This window comes from Cavia porcellus, unplaced genomic scaffold (genome assembly GCF_034190915.1).
Source record: "Cavia porcellus strain 051 isolate PalLab524CR breed Dunkin Hartley unplaced genomic scaffold, mCavPor4.1 scaffold_1, whole genome shotgun sequence".
NCBI lineage: Eukaryota > Metazoa > Chordata > Mammalia > Rodentia > Caviidae > Cavia > Cavia porcellus.
The window spans coordinates 16,490,301-16,506,058 of NW_026947484.1; positions in this window are offsets into that span (position 1 = coordinate 16,490,301).

Genomic DNA, 15,758 nt, shown 5'->3' on the forward strand with positions numbered 1-15,758 from the left:
TTAGTTCTGACAGCTTTAGTATTTATTTAGCACTTAGTGTTTTCTTCAGAGGACAGAAGGGGAAGTACTCATCAAGCTTGAGTGGTGTGAGAGAGGGGCAGCTCCAGAGTCCCACCTGTAGGGCTGCAAACTTCCTAGGAGGTAGCAGCAGCCGAGACCGGCACTCATGCCGGATCTGACCCCAAGACTCCCCCACACAGGCCCCCATCGATAGTTTCACATTATCTATTTTTGATATATTAGGCATCAATTTTAAGTGTAAGACTAAAATGCCTGTGCAAAAACTGGCTTCAATGGCTCTGTAACAAAGAAACATCCTTGGTTTAGTTGATTACTAGACTTTGTTGAAACTGTCTTCCCTTCTCTCTATTTCTCCTCTTGTGCTTTGTAACTTACTTACATTCAGCACAAAACTTCCATAATCGCTCGTAAGAGATTTCTTTTATTTTTCTTTTCCTTTTTAAAAAAGCTGAACTATTTGTCTAACTCTAGAGGGGCGGGCTCACAAGGGAACAGAAGAGACAGCAAGGATTTTATTCCTAAAGGAGAGTCACCCTGAGGTTAACGTGGAAGCTAAACAGCTTTACAAGTTTTATCTCACAAAAATAGAAGCTCAGTGCTGTAGCAGAGAGTCCCTTGGGTGAAATAAAGCTATTTTTCCAAGGGGACCCTGTTGCTGGTCTGTGAGATGGCACCTCACCTCTTTCAATAACCTAAGTGTGACAAAGTAGGGATCCCGTCTCTCGGTCACCAACAGTGTTTAGATATCACCCTCAGCAAATTAAATACATTGGTCTGAATTGATTAATTGTTCCATAAATCTTCTGAACCTGTGCATGGGTTTCATAATCACTCTTCTATTTTGTGAGAGCTCCTCCAATAACATCGTACGCAGGTACATAAAACTCTGGAATGTCTGGACTTGCATGGATGTGACTCACTCACACCTAGCGAACCATTTCTCTCATTCAGAAACTGCAGAAGTGTGAGTTCCTTGAGTCATTTGATTTCCTTAGCACAAACATGTTGTATTTTGCTAACATACCTTAAGACTTTATTAGCCTACCTTATTTTATATGTCCTACAGGCTTTGGGAGTTTTGCACGTTTAATTGAAACACATTGGCTTCCATAAAAAAGAAAACCTGCTTAAATCAAGAAGGAATTTTTCCTAATCTCTCTGATATTAAACTTGGATGCCTGACGGTACCTGCAGCATCCCACGGTGCTCCGGCCACGCGATTCAGATCTGAAGCCTAGTCTGACTCAGTATCTGCTGCAGTTGAGCTGTGTGAAATTTCTTGGCTTTTAGGTGCGTGGGGAGGAAGGACAGACAGGGAGGGGGTGGAGTGGGGGGGAATCTGGTGTCCCGACTGGAAGCCAAGAGAGACCTTCATTATGCATATTTTCATTGGCGCCTGTGTCACCCAGGAAAACCATCCTAGAAAGGCAGTGAGTGAAAAGCCTGCCTCTGCGACAGGGGAGCCGTGTCTGTGAGAGGAACTGCCAAGCCTGCTCCATCCATCTGTCTCGGCCCACTGGCTTATGTGGCTCCCTAAGTAACTTAACCCTGACTTACATCTGGGCGAGCCAACTACTGCTGAGATCTTCTGCAAGGCAAATCATATTATCCTTCTTGGAAACAAACGATGCATTTTAGGACTAACATGTGCCGGCCTTGGCCTCATTCTCTGGCACAATATTGCAAACCAAAGGCAATTCCTGCTAGGACAAGGTGGCCTACTAAGAGTAGGTGAAAATCTCAGATAATCCACATTCCCCAAGTGACCATTCCACTAATTCTTTCCGTATTGACCTTCACTGGAGAGACCAGGTTATTCTTGGACAGCGAGGCGGGGCTGAAATGCACTCACACTTCTCTCAGAAGTGCAGTGGAAATGTGTTGTCTTCATTTCTCTGTAAGGATGTGAATCTATGTGGCAAACCCAGCCTCATGCTTGCAGAGAAGCTGAGGCAAACACTTAAAACCCAGCGCAGATCAGTACGTTAAACCTCTAGGGTACCAGGTAGGTGCGCCATCTTTCAAGGCTTTTTGTCCCCACATATCCTCTCCAAGAGGCAGTGTGTGAGTTTGGAAAAGGAACGTGATGGTCACTTCATGGAGCAGTGACTGGGGATATGATGAGATGGCTGGGAAACATACTGTCTGCTTCTCCAATTCAGGGCTCTGGGGGGCAGCCACCACCAAGCCTGGGTCTCACTTCTGTATCAGTGAATGCCGTGGTCTCTCAAACCAGGTTCCGAGTCCCTTAAAGTTCCAGACCAAGTGGTTTGTGTGTGGGCCTCAGACATTTTCAACCATAGCTTTGTTATTTGTTAAGCTCAGCAGCAGCCCACGGAATACACAGGGCCTCTGAGATGCTTTTCCCATTTTCCTCCTTCCCTTTGACAGAGCAGTGGAAGCAAGGCAGACCCAGGCTTGGAAGCTCGGATACACATTTGAGGACTTCAAGAAGAAACAAAAAAGTAGAGGGAAGATGTAGTGTTCCAAATACCCAACTGGACACAAGATTTAATATTAATTAATGATTTACAACAAAATGTGCCTTTTTAAAGTTAAAAATCAGCAGAAATATAAACATCAAGTAAATATCACATTTTTTACACTGATATCTGACTCACATCTATAAAATTTTCCCCAAGACATTGACTATTCAAGCTGATTGTCTCTCACTTGGCAATGAATTATATGATTTTTCCATAGAAAGAATAGAAATAAATTTTGATCTAGTACGGCTCATCAACTTTGATGGCAGTATTGGCAGTGGAAAAGTTAAATTCATAGACAAAACTTGTTATTTGGAATGTTATATAAGCTTCTAGGTTTGTTTTGACACTTATTTTGTGCGAGAACTGTACCACTTAATTTAAATACTCAAATTGGTAAGACTGTTTAATCAGTTTGTTGGTGATTATCAATATTTTGTATCATATTGGCAAGAAATTTAAATCTCTCATGCATTTATTTGACTTATTTCTCTTCAATTATGTTATCAAACAACTCAAGACCATATTCATTATTTCAATGTGAAATTTTCTTTTTATTTTACATGACTTGAAAAAACATGTATTACAATTTTATTCTTGGTTATGCAATAATTTTTATCAGATTCAGAGAAATAATTTCACTGTGTGGTTCACTTACAACTGCATATACTGCATTACTGAAACAAACTCATACAGAATAGAATTTTAACTTCTGAGTAGGTATCAATGAAAATTAAATCATCTCTTAAAATTTTACATGAATGATAGTTGGAAATATACTTTTACAAATTAACTTCTGATCCTTTAGCCTTTGTATTTTACTTTTCTCCTTCATCACTGCAACTGAAAGCCAGACCATGAATACTTCCATTTTGTGGCCCTCTGCACCATGGTTTCCTAACACCTGCTCACTCAGTGCATGGTAACCCTAACCGTGACCAGGCAGAACATCTGTAAAATTTAACTATGCAATAAATAATTATGATGCATACAATGGTTGTCACGAAGCCCATAACAAAATACCCTTAAGTCAACTTGTCCTTACGCAGATACCAACACTGTCTATTGATACTTCAGTCCCTGATAGGAGAGGAGGTTGTTAGTGTACCTCCTTTTTGGCAATACATTATGAGTCCCTTTTAAATCCTGCAACTCAAAATTAATTAACTTCATAAGTGTAGCTGTGTGTAGAATCTGTGAAGTAAATCCTTACAGACAGCTGTGTCCTAAGAGGGAAGGGTAGTCGGAAAAGTCTGTTCAGTGTGTAAGCAATGCAGGGATAGATTATCTGTAGATATTTAAAACAATAAGAAGAAATAAAAAGGTCTGCTTTTCATTGTTACCATTAACCAGAAATACCAAATAATGTTGATACCTAAAATATTCCTTCCCTTTGAAAAATGCCTCATTGATAAACGTTCAAAACAATAACTATTGAGCTTTAACAATGCATAGATGAGGTTCAAATCAACCATTTTTAATCATATCTTTTCACAAATACTGCATTTCTTCTATGTGGGAGTTTGGTTGAAATCAGGTAAAATAAATCATTAAACATGGCATTTTCTAAATCTATAAGAATATTAGAAATTACTATTATGCTAAGTGAGACAATGATTAGTGTGCATAGATAATCTCAATTCAATAAGTATATATTCACTAAGTATATACATACACAGGTATATTTTTTAAAATGTATGTCAGAAAAGTTTCAAAATCAAGATTATTGCATAATGGCCCTGTTACCAGATGATTTTATGTTTTTAACATGCTATCTTGTTTTATACATGTTTTCTGCTATTGTATGTTTATTTCACAACCATAAAATGAAACTTTTTTAAAAAAGTTCAATATTTACTTTAAAATTTAATTCAATGACTACACATTAGCTCATATGAAAATAATCACAAACACTATAGCAAAATATAATAAGGGTGTAATAGAAGAGTCCAACTTTTTCTTACCCAAGATGCTTACATTTTTCCTCATGTCCCTCACAATGCTGTAAAGATCCTACTTATTTTAGAAGCATGCATTTATTTTTTTAACCGTTTAAAAAATTTAAAAAATAGAACTTCAAGATTCTTGCCTCTGTGAGCAGACTAAGACAACCAACTTGACTTGCAAGACTTCCTGCCAAAGCAAGGAAGCATAATTATGAATTAAATCAAGCAAAATAATACTATTGGCTTTCTCGGAATGTTTAAAGTTACTTGAAGCCTCTCATAGCCATCTTTACAGAGAACTTTAATTTGAGGGATACCACTGAAAGTGACTGGATTCGACTGTTTTGTGGAAAACAAGAGAACATTATTATCTCACTTGAATGCCGGTGTCAGTGTGGAATGCATCTGGCCGGCCCTAAGAAACAGAAAGCCCAGCAGGCAGAGCTGGTACTACCTTATATGCTTGCACAAACATGTCCTCACTCATTCAATCCTCAACGGGACCCCAGATGGAGCAAAAGGGGAGCACATATCCAAAGAGACAGAGCTACGACATGGCAGGCAACCTAGGCATTGGACTTCAAGGTCTCTTCCTTCTTAACTATCACTCTACTGTCCACAGGGTGAAACAGGGACTCCACACAGCACCCAGAAAAGCAGTCATTTTAAGCTTGTCACTGGTTCCTGTACAAAAGGCGTGTGTGGGGAAGATCAGAAATCCAGAAGTCTGTGTGTGTGCAGGCGTGTGTGTGTGCGTGTGCATGTGTGCATGTGTGTGTGTGCAAGTGAGGGCTGTTTGGGAGCTTGGATAATGCAGCCCCTTCTCTATCTCCCTGTCTGCAGTGAGGTTGAAATGGGTGAGATGTCTCGCTTCTCACTGGGGAAAAAAAAATACCGCAAATGAAACAAGGAGACACTATAGCTCTCCTCAGTGAACTGCTTCAAGGGCAGATGATTCCTGGTCCATCCATTACTATATAAATAATTAAACACCCCAGCCTACAGTCAGCAGAGGCGGGGCTGACTGTGAGGCAATTTGCTTTAAATATTTGTGAGCAGAGCCTTGGTCAGTCATTAGCTCCTCCTAGCGGCTCCTTTGGCCTGCAGTTAGAAGACAGAGGAGGTGTTGCTATGTTTGAAGAAGAAATTATGACCTGGAGTTTCTTTTGAAATGACAAGAAGTTTCTTCACCTCTCAAGCCACAGAACCTGCCAACTCAGTGAGAGCCACCCCACTGGCTAAGCACAGAATCTGACTTATCAACATAGTACTTTTATATAACCAGGGCAAAGCACAATATTGTCTATACATGTGCTATTTATGATATAGGCTCAGCCAACTTCTATGTATAATTCCATCTAGAAATAGAGTCCCATCAAGAGTATCTTCTGTGTTGGAGACATGATTTATCCAAAAGAGACACTGAGAATTTAAGAACAGTTTGATTCTATTTTGCCCTTGAATGTGAATGAAGATATGTCTGCTACCATAACCACTTCAAACAAAGGAGCCAGGCAACTTCCTTGGAAAAACGATGGCTGGGTAATGGTGAAGTTTCCCATCCCGCTTTCCTACTGAAGTTCTCTCTGGAGATGATTCCATGCTTGGAACCATTACGTCTCTTTCAGACTGATGCCAGGCCTCACCATATGGCAAACTTTACTGGATTAGGTCTGGCAACAACAGTGAGCAGAAAGGAGCTGAGATGTCAACAGAGTCCCAGGTAGAGCCTAGGGATCATTAATAAACCTGAAAGGACATTTCTCCTTGGGCAGACCCACACTATAATGAACTACCATGGATAATCCAGGATGGTGGAGGACAGGTGACTCCAAAAAAGCACTATGGAAAGAAATAATCATGGAGATCATGCCATTCCTTCAGGCTGCAAAGCGCTCATGCAAGAAGATTCACAGCTTCACATCTTGCCTCTGTACATACAGATACGTGATCTGTAGTCTACTCCACACTGGGTAAATATGCTGTTTATTTTATTATCGATGCCACTAGGCATTAAAATTCCACTTCTTTGTCCCTGGAAGGTGACATGGTTGAAATGGAAAGTTTATTCCCAATGTTTGACATATATTCCCCACTCAATATTATGTAAAAGACAAAAACACAGCTGCGCATGCCTGTGTGAACATACACACATGCACACACTCTATCCCAGGGCATCTTTAGAGTTTTTAGAGTACTTTGAGTTGTCTGGGATGCAAGAAGCCCTACAAAATCATCAGTTACACTAGAAAAACTGCACCAAAGAGAGTGTCTGTCTAGAAAAAATTACCAAGACCAAAGATGAAAATAATTTTTGGTTAGTACCCTGGCTCTACCCTTAAGCAAGGTTTTCCTGTACACAAATCTGATACCACCTGTTAGCTACAGTTTAAAGGAACTGTCAATACTGAATTCACAAATGAGCCTGCAGGAAAAGAATGATCCATGTATAATCTGCTTAACCATGCCTGGCACAGAGCAGTGGCTTTACTGGGTTTAGTGTTTTGTTACTTTCCTCTTTATGAAAATCTCGATCTGGTGAATCTCCAGGATCGGGGCGGGGAGGTAGTAAACTTGGCCACACTACTGAGTATTTTCAGATCCCTAGAAAATTCTTTTCCTCTTGGCTATGACTGTTGTTGAAAAAGAAATCCAATGAGATTTCTTTTCTTCACATCTAACAATATCCTTGTGTTTTAAAGATCAGTGTCTTATGACAATATGTAATATAACAAAACCATTGTTAAATTCCTATCTTCTTGTTTTGAAAGTCTATATTGTTATTGTTTTGGGTTTGTTGTTATTGTTTGTCTCTTTTGCTTTTTTTCTTTTGTGTTTTATTTTTCTTTTAAATAAAAAAATGTTAAAGATCAGTGTCTTCTCTCAGTAGGTCTCCTTGACCTACCTCCAGAAGACCTCCAAAACTTCGCCTCTGTCTCTGCAAGGCCTGTGACTCCATCCTAGGTTCCTGAGTGAATGCTTCTTTATTTCTGCCATTACTCAACACGTATGCATAATCACACACATATGTGTTGCCTCTCTTGCCCTGTGGACAGAATGGCAACTGAAACAGGGCTTGGTTCTACCTGCATGTGAATTATGTTTTTGCAGGGGAGCCATTCAGAAAATAATACACAGAAGTAGGGCACAGAAATACTTGTGGCCTGGGAGTAAGTGCTATAAACTACAGTGCAGAACAGATATGTGTGGGAGGAACAGTGATCATCCTAAGCAGGATGGCCCAGGCAGCCTACATCGGATGAGGTAAAGCCAGTGAGGCCAAAGTAAGCTGCATAAGAAGCAGTGGACCTCAGACAGGAGAGTCACAAGGCAGTTGCTCAGTTAGAAGTGGGGAATGGAAACTGTTGAGTGGCAGATACTTTGTCAAGCTCTCCTTTCTAGATTCTACTCCTCTTACAATCCTGAACTCTTTCCTAAGAACTTAATTGCATATATACTATTCTGCGGCTTTCTCCTTATTTGTTCGTCTGTTCACTCATTTATTTAAAAATTTTCTTTCTGCATATCAAGAACTTATACATGCTCCTGTAGGAAACAAAAGCATAGGACAAAGGCTGATGGAAATCCAGCCTCATTTCAGGATGCCCGGGGCACCAGCCTCCCCCTGACCCTGTAAACACAGTCACAAGATGGGCACCTGTGTTCTGCTCATGCCCACTTCTTGGCACAGGACCTTCCTGAGTTTTCTGCAGGCAGCTACTCCTGGACATGAGTGCTACCTGTCTGTGGCAGCTGCGGTTTTCAGCAGGGACCTTCAGCCAGCTTTTCCTCCTGCAGCCTGGCACGGAGTTTTGCAACAGCCTATGTTCTGGAAGGCACCGCAAGTTCTTTTGGCACATTCTCCACCTCCCTCTTCTCCTCCCACTCCTTTCTACCTCTCCCCATCCCACACAGATCCTGTGCTGATTGACTAACGTCACCCGATTCTGTACAAGGGAATCAATCAAAAGATACCTTCCCACGCAGAGCAGCGCTCTCCTCCCTTCCACCAGGCTGCTGCCGCTGACACTTCCTGCAAGCCCAGGCAGAGCCTGTTTGCAAACCTCCACCTCCTCCTGTCAGTTTGGGACTCACTCGGGGCCCTGGCAGCTTGCTCCCCTGAGTCCTGACACTGCCTCATCAACACTGGCCTGGCTGACTTTCCTTAGCATTCACTCATCTGCGGAGCCCCAACTTCCCCTGCTGGCTCCTTCTCCCTGTTTGAATGGGGTCCCAAGCTAGAAGAGCTCCCCAAAGCCTGAGCATCCTGCAGTTCGCCCCTTGAAGCCTTCCGGCTAAAGGATGTTGGATCAGCTCCGCGGTCTTTGGTTTACAAAAAGAAATGCGGCTCTGCACTGTCTTTACCCAAACCCTCAAAAGGCCCTCTGTGCAGCTTCCTCCTTCTGGCCCCGGCACTGTCCTTATTTGATTTTGCAGACTATCCTTTCTCCTTTCTTCGAGGGTATAATGGGGTTCAAGGACCTGAGGGGTTTGGTGTATGCATTTCATTTGAACTTTGCTAAAGCTTTGGCTCCTTTTTAAGCCAAATTCTCCTCTGCTGTCTAGGAAGAAAAGAATTCCTCTCTTGCTCTCTCTTTCCCTTTGCAGATGTTCCCTCTTCATTTTTCTGGTTCGGGTTTTCAGGTGGCTGTGTACTGAGACTGTGGATGATTCTTACAGGAAATTCAACCAATTCCTGAGTGTAGATGAATGAGGAAACACAGAAAGCAACACAAAAGTGAATTTAAGAATCATCGTACCTGGGAAACAAGAGAGAACACATGTTTACATGTCAGGGCATATCCTTAAGTTTTCTTCTCTCTGAGTCCACATAAACAGTAACCACACACAGTATACGTGACGGGTATGCATGTGTCCTTCCAGTCATGTTTTCTGATTTAATATTTTATGAACCTTAATGACAGAATTCTGTCCTTAAGGCTTTTGACCCAGCAATTCCACCTCTAGAACAGATAGTTCCTTGAATATTCATCACTGTATCTTCATATTGGAGTCAATTTAGGTTTCCCCAAATATAAGATATGAGCTGCATAAATTGTGGCATAACTTTTCACTTCAATACTACAAGAACATCAAAAATAGTAACAGAAATTGTACTTCAGTTAATATACACACATGAGCTTGGACCACTGCTAACAAGAAGACCACAGTTAGTATATAAACTAGAAAAACTCTGTGCATGTGTAACTTTTATAAAATAGCTAAAATATGATAATGTTTATGCCGAGGTGGGTGTGTATCTGTTATCTTTGCTAAAAGATCGTCTCATTATGTTAGCATTTTTGGAATCAATGCATGTTTGTGGAAACATTCAATGCAGAAAATTATAATAGATTCCTCTCCATATCCTTGTTTCTCTCAAAAGTAAAAATGAATAGCTAGACATCACAGTGTATTTTACTACTTACCTATATCAGCTCTCACATTTCATCCTGGGGGTGGAGTAGGGAGTGTGGCATAGAGACAAGAAATACCTGACTAATTTAGGGACAAGCTTGGACAAGAATCCTGACCCTTTGTTTCAAAGTTCTAAACCTTGTACTATTTTCTAATTGTTAGAAATCTAGGAGTCTCTCTAATATTCTATGAGAATGGTGTGCATGGATGTATGTGTGTATGTATGTACATGTATGTACGTGTGTGTGTGTGTGTGTATGTGTGGTGTTTGTAGCACATGGACATGCACTATCTCACACTATTTTTTTTTACTTTTATTTTGAAGAGAATAAAGCCAAATGAGAAAAGGCAAAATGGGGTCAGTCAAAACAAAGAATGGACATAATACATGACTTAAAACCAAAATGCAAGGTGATCTACAATGGTTATCATTATGTCTCTTGTTATCTTCAATAGAATTGACTGTATCATCAGGCACAATAAAATTGAACTTAGCAGTATAGAACAAAATCAATAAAAACAAAACATTGGAGACATTATAGGACTTCAAAAGAAGGTATAGTCAAACCAGAATATGGGTATCATAGTGAATCTTTCTGTCTTAAGAGTAGTTGCCTATATTCTCAGACTTGATACTGTCAAACATAACAGATTCGAATAAAATCAGTCAAGATAAGACAGTGATCAAACAAAACAGATTAAAATCAAATGAGTCAAAAAAGACAGTGAAAGCAATACAGGACTTCAGATTAAGTTAATAGGAAATTAAAAATGGTCACCATAGTATATCCTGCTATCTTTGGAATAGCTGTCCATGCCCTCAAATCTAATACAAGTAGACAAACTGGAACAGAATATAACCAAACTAAACAAAGCAATGAAAACAATATGGGTGTCAAATCATGATACAAGATTAACAGTGTCTTTTGCCATTCCTTTTTAGATAATTCTACCCATTTCACTTTCACAGGGTGCATTGTACATTTTGTATCTCACTAATTCCTTTAGTCTTTAGATTAGAGAGACAACCCACTGTTTACCTGTGTGGTTCTGAATCTTTCTACCCTTGAGCTTGATCTCCACTTGTATCCATTTACCTACAAAGAACCTCAAGGTTTTCCTTTCTTATAGCTGAGTAGTTCTCCATTGAACAAAAGTGTTATGTCTTTCCAACCATCTGCAGCTGAAGGGCAAGCTACTCCCACTTTTTTCCAGTTCCCTGTCACATAGAGCATTATTTGACGTTCAGTTCATAAACCCTCTTTCAGGTTAATTATATTTCTTATATACAGCATCTTGATGGACCCTGTCTCCCGATCCACTTTGCCTGTGTGTGTCTTTATTTTATGGCCAACCTTCTGTGCCTCATGTCTGCCATGCTATTTATCTATTGCTGTTTGTCTACTTTTCCCCTTCATTCCAATATCTACCCCATTTAGTGAGCCCCTCTGCCGCTGTTCCTGAAGGCCTGGTCTTTTTTCTCTCTCTCTAGAATGTTCTTCAGTATTTTTTGTAGGGTTGGATTGGTGGTTATGGATTCTTCCAGTTCCTCTTTGTCATGGAAGCATCTTGTCTCTCCATTAATTTTAGGGTACATCAATCTGGGTAGAAGGTTATTTTCTTTCAAGTGTTGGAATACTTCACTTCAAGCTCTTCTTGATTTGATGGTTTGGGTTGAGAAATCTGTCATGATTCTGATCGGTTTTCCTTTATAGGTGATCTGTTTCTTTTCTCTGACAGCTTTTAATATTCTGTTATTATGTTGAATTTCTGGGATCTTGATTATTATATGTCTGGATGTAGATCTATTTTGGTTATAGCTGGCTGGAGTTCTTTATGTCTCATATATCTGCATATCACTTCCTTTTCCTATGCTTGGGAAGTTTTCTTTAATTATTTCTGTAAATAACCTTTGTATTTCATTTGTGTGTACCCCTACTTCTTCACTCACTTTTTTTATTCTTAAGTTATAGATCCTCTTGTCATCTTCTAGCCTTTGTATTGTTACTTCCTGGTTCCTTGTTTTTTTAAGAGATCTTTTCTTTCATGATTGCAAGTTGCAAACCTGTCTTCAAGGTTTGATAGTCTATCTTTAGTTTCTTTCAAGCAAATTTATCAGCTTTCAATGGAGTTTTTAATTTCCTGGTAGTCTCTTTGAATCTGTTTCATGCATTCTAGATTTTTAAAAAATTCTTCAATGGTTTCTCTCCTTTTTCTTCCATTTTTCCATTTTTGTCTTTTTGAGAGATGCTTAGCATTTCTTTTATTATTTTTCTTATATCTTCTTTTAGTTGTATTAGTATTTCTGTTTTAAGTTCTTTTATGATTTCATGGAGATATTTCTTTATGCCAGATGCTGTTTCTTCAGAAACTGCAAGTGTGCAACCCCTGATCTCTTCTGTGTTTATCTCTCCTGGACCAGCACTGCTTGGGTTGGAGGCTGGAGAATTCCTTTTGTTTCTTCCTCTTGTCATGTTTCTGGTTTCTTCCAGGACTGCTGCCTTCTCCAGGCTGCTGGTGACTACTGGAGTAAAAGCAGGGGCAGGGGAGGCTGGCTCCTCCCTCTGAGCTGGTCAACCACTGGAAGTCTTCACCACATTGGTGTGTGCTGTATGGTCAGGGCTGGTTAAGGATAGCTTCAGGGAGACCTTGGCCTTGGCTGTTGGATTGTGCACAGGGGTGGGACTCAGTCAAAGCAATTCTTACCAATTTGGTCTGCATTAGGAGTGACTGAATGAAGCCAGCTGCAGTTCTGGTTCTGGGCTTATCCTGCCCAACTCCAAAATGTTGCCCAGTCAATCGCCCACTCCCACAAAAGGACTGAGTTCTCCACACTCACCATGAACAAGTGCCGTTCACGGTCTCCTCTGCAACCACATCCTCCCATCGAGGCCTTTGGGCTTGCCAACCCCCAACTTCACCATCACCATGCATCTTCGGATTCCAGTGTCATTTCACATACAGTGGGACTAGCTCCAGTGAAAGCACATCTGGCTACAGCCTTCTGTCCATGTTTTTCTTTTCTTTTCTTTCTTTTTTCCACTTTATTTTCTTCCTGGATTGAGAGGATCCATCTCCTTCCGTCTGGTCTTCTCCAGACTGCTATTCCAGCATCTGAGCTGTTTCTCTCAGAGAGCTTTTTACTTTGCTGCTTATTGATCCACCATCCTCCCAGCTTCTCCTCTCACACTATTTTTAAAGGGCAGTTGAGATAGTCTTATGCATAGTCTGTTACAGCTTTTTCAGATCTTCTTTGCCTTCCCTTTGAATGTGGGGACCATTTCCTACTCCATCCTCATCTCAACATTTTCTATGCCAGTTGTTCTCATCTATGTAAACACACCAGTCTCAAGAATTTGTTATAGTAATCGGAAACTGCTTCACACATAGGTATAATCAAAAAAAGATAAGGTCATATAAGATTAGGATAAGATCCTTTTCTAAATTTTAAGAAAAACACAGAAAAGGAGATCATGTCATTTTGAGGCAGATACTGAGATGATGCTGTATAAACCAAGAACAATGATAAGACTACAGAAGCTAGGAAGAAGCAAGAAAGATCCTTCCTTTGAGCATCAGAGACAGCATGGCCACATCAACAACTGATTTAGACTTCTAGCCTCTAACACATGTGATAATGTGTTTATGTTACTCTTAACTAACTGGTGGCTAAGCAACCCTAATGTTACAGCAACCCTGATGCTTTGATATATGGGTACAGGAGCTCACAAACTTAATATCCCATTTAACTGTAAGTTATGCTCTCAGTATTTTCAGTAATACAGAGAACAGTTGAGAGTCCTAATCTTGACATCAAAAGCCTTGAGTCCAAATCCCAACCCTAATACTTACTAGCTATGCAAATTTGCTGAGGTTCCTAAGCTTTCTGAACATTATCTTCAAGTGGATAAAGTTGTTAGATAGAATACAGGACATCCAGTTCAAAAGAAATTTTTGGCATAAATATGAGCCATTCAAATATGTCCTGGGGACATACACTGAAATGTAAGTTTTCACTTATATGAAATTTAAGATTAACTAGAAAACTTACATTTCTATCTACTAAAGCTGAGAACCTTACTCATGTAAAGATACAGCTCATTCTATCTAATTTACACTCTTATTACACAAATTAAAGAGAGAGTTGAATATTAAAATGTGTCACTTTTTAAGTGTTCAAGAAATGTATATAATGAAAATTCCACATAAATGACTTTGAGAAAGTCAAGTACAGAAAATGAGCTGTTTCATAGAGAAATTCTCAGACCATTCTAGGCCTTGGAAATTTCTCTCTGTATCAAAAATCTAAATAAGCTTATGCACTAACAGTGTAGTTTCACTTATCTAGATATTTCACTTCTTAGCAGATGAAATTCAAGCATATTATAAGAGTGGTTTCCAGGAGATGTAAAGTCTTATATTGGTGGAATTTCCAGTATCTGAATCCTTGTAGAGCCCCACAACTGACAACCAAAGTTTAGTTATTCATTTTGCTTCCATAAATAACTAGCATGTGCAAGGAGGTTATTTGGCATTCTACTACTAATACCAAATCAAAATAAAACTATTTGATAATCTGTTAATATTTAGTGAAAAACAGTTGGAAATAAACTAAGTCAAAGAAAAAATGCCTCTTCAATAAAAGTCTAGTGAAACCACTTTGCTCTCAGCTCAAAACACATGAATTCAATTCCAAATATAGTGCCAATTTTTATGAGTTTAATATCTACAATCCTTGAAAACATTATTATTAAATTACAATGAAATAGAACATAGTGTCCTTCAGCAAAAAGAGGTTAGTTGAAGTGAAAATATGCACTCATGAGGTCATGAAGAATCACAGTCCATTCGCACAATAATAAAATTTTATTTATTTATTTATTTATTTATGCAAGAAATCAAACATAGGACACTGCAATTGCCAGGCAAGCACTTACGCCACTGAGCTATATTCCCAGTCCTATAAAATTTTATTTTTAAGCTTGTAGTTTCCAGACTTACTTGAAAGCACAATGTTTTTTCAGCCTGAAGCAATAGGTATAAATATTCCAAGAAACATATTTTGAGAAATGCTGGCCCACAAGGCAGCATTACCATTGTCTTATCTAATTTTCTTAACTTTTCAGAGCCATCGCTTGTTTCTGCTTCCCAAATACCTTCAACAGCAGCCATGTGAGGATATGTACTCATCTCACATGAAGCTTTCTAAGGCAACAGATCTTGAAACTGAGCAATTACAACCCAAGCATATATATAAATTTATTAGAACATTGAAAAAAATTTTCTGTTTCTACTTAACTTATTTAGTTAAAATAAATTTTGAGATATCTAGTACATGATTTAGATGCATACTGATATATATGTGTATATCTATATTGCACATGATGTACAAATGAAAGCATAGGGACCATGGCTCAGAAGAGGAGTTCAAGTTGTCTTTGCTCACACTTTTTTCATCCTCAACAATCGTTCCCTAGTCTTCCACCACTTTTAATATAGGGCAGAATTAGCAGATGTCATCCCTGTTCTTTTTTGCCTTTTTGTTTGTTTATATATAAATCACACAAGATCCTTTAAAGATTATTGCATCACACTAGTAGGTATTCAATAAAGGTTTGCTGGATAAATGGACAATGAACGAATAAATACCAGACCAGGGATGCTTACTCTGAATCACACATAAGAGCAGCTTGAAATAGCAAATTGCCTTTCTGCTAATTTAGATTCCTTTTACCAGTTCATAATCTACTGAGCTGAAGATTCTTTGCCATGATTTTGTCCAGCGTGCTTTTCAGAGGACAGCTAGGCAGGTCTCCTTTCCATCAATTCCTGTCTGGTCTCAAAGCTTAGCAAAATGAGGCTGCAGAAGATAATCACAGCTAGAAAT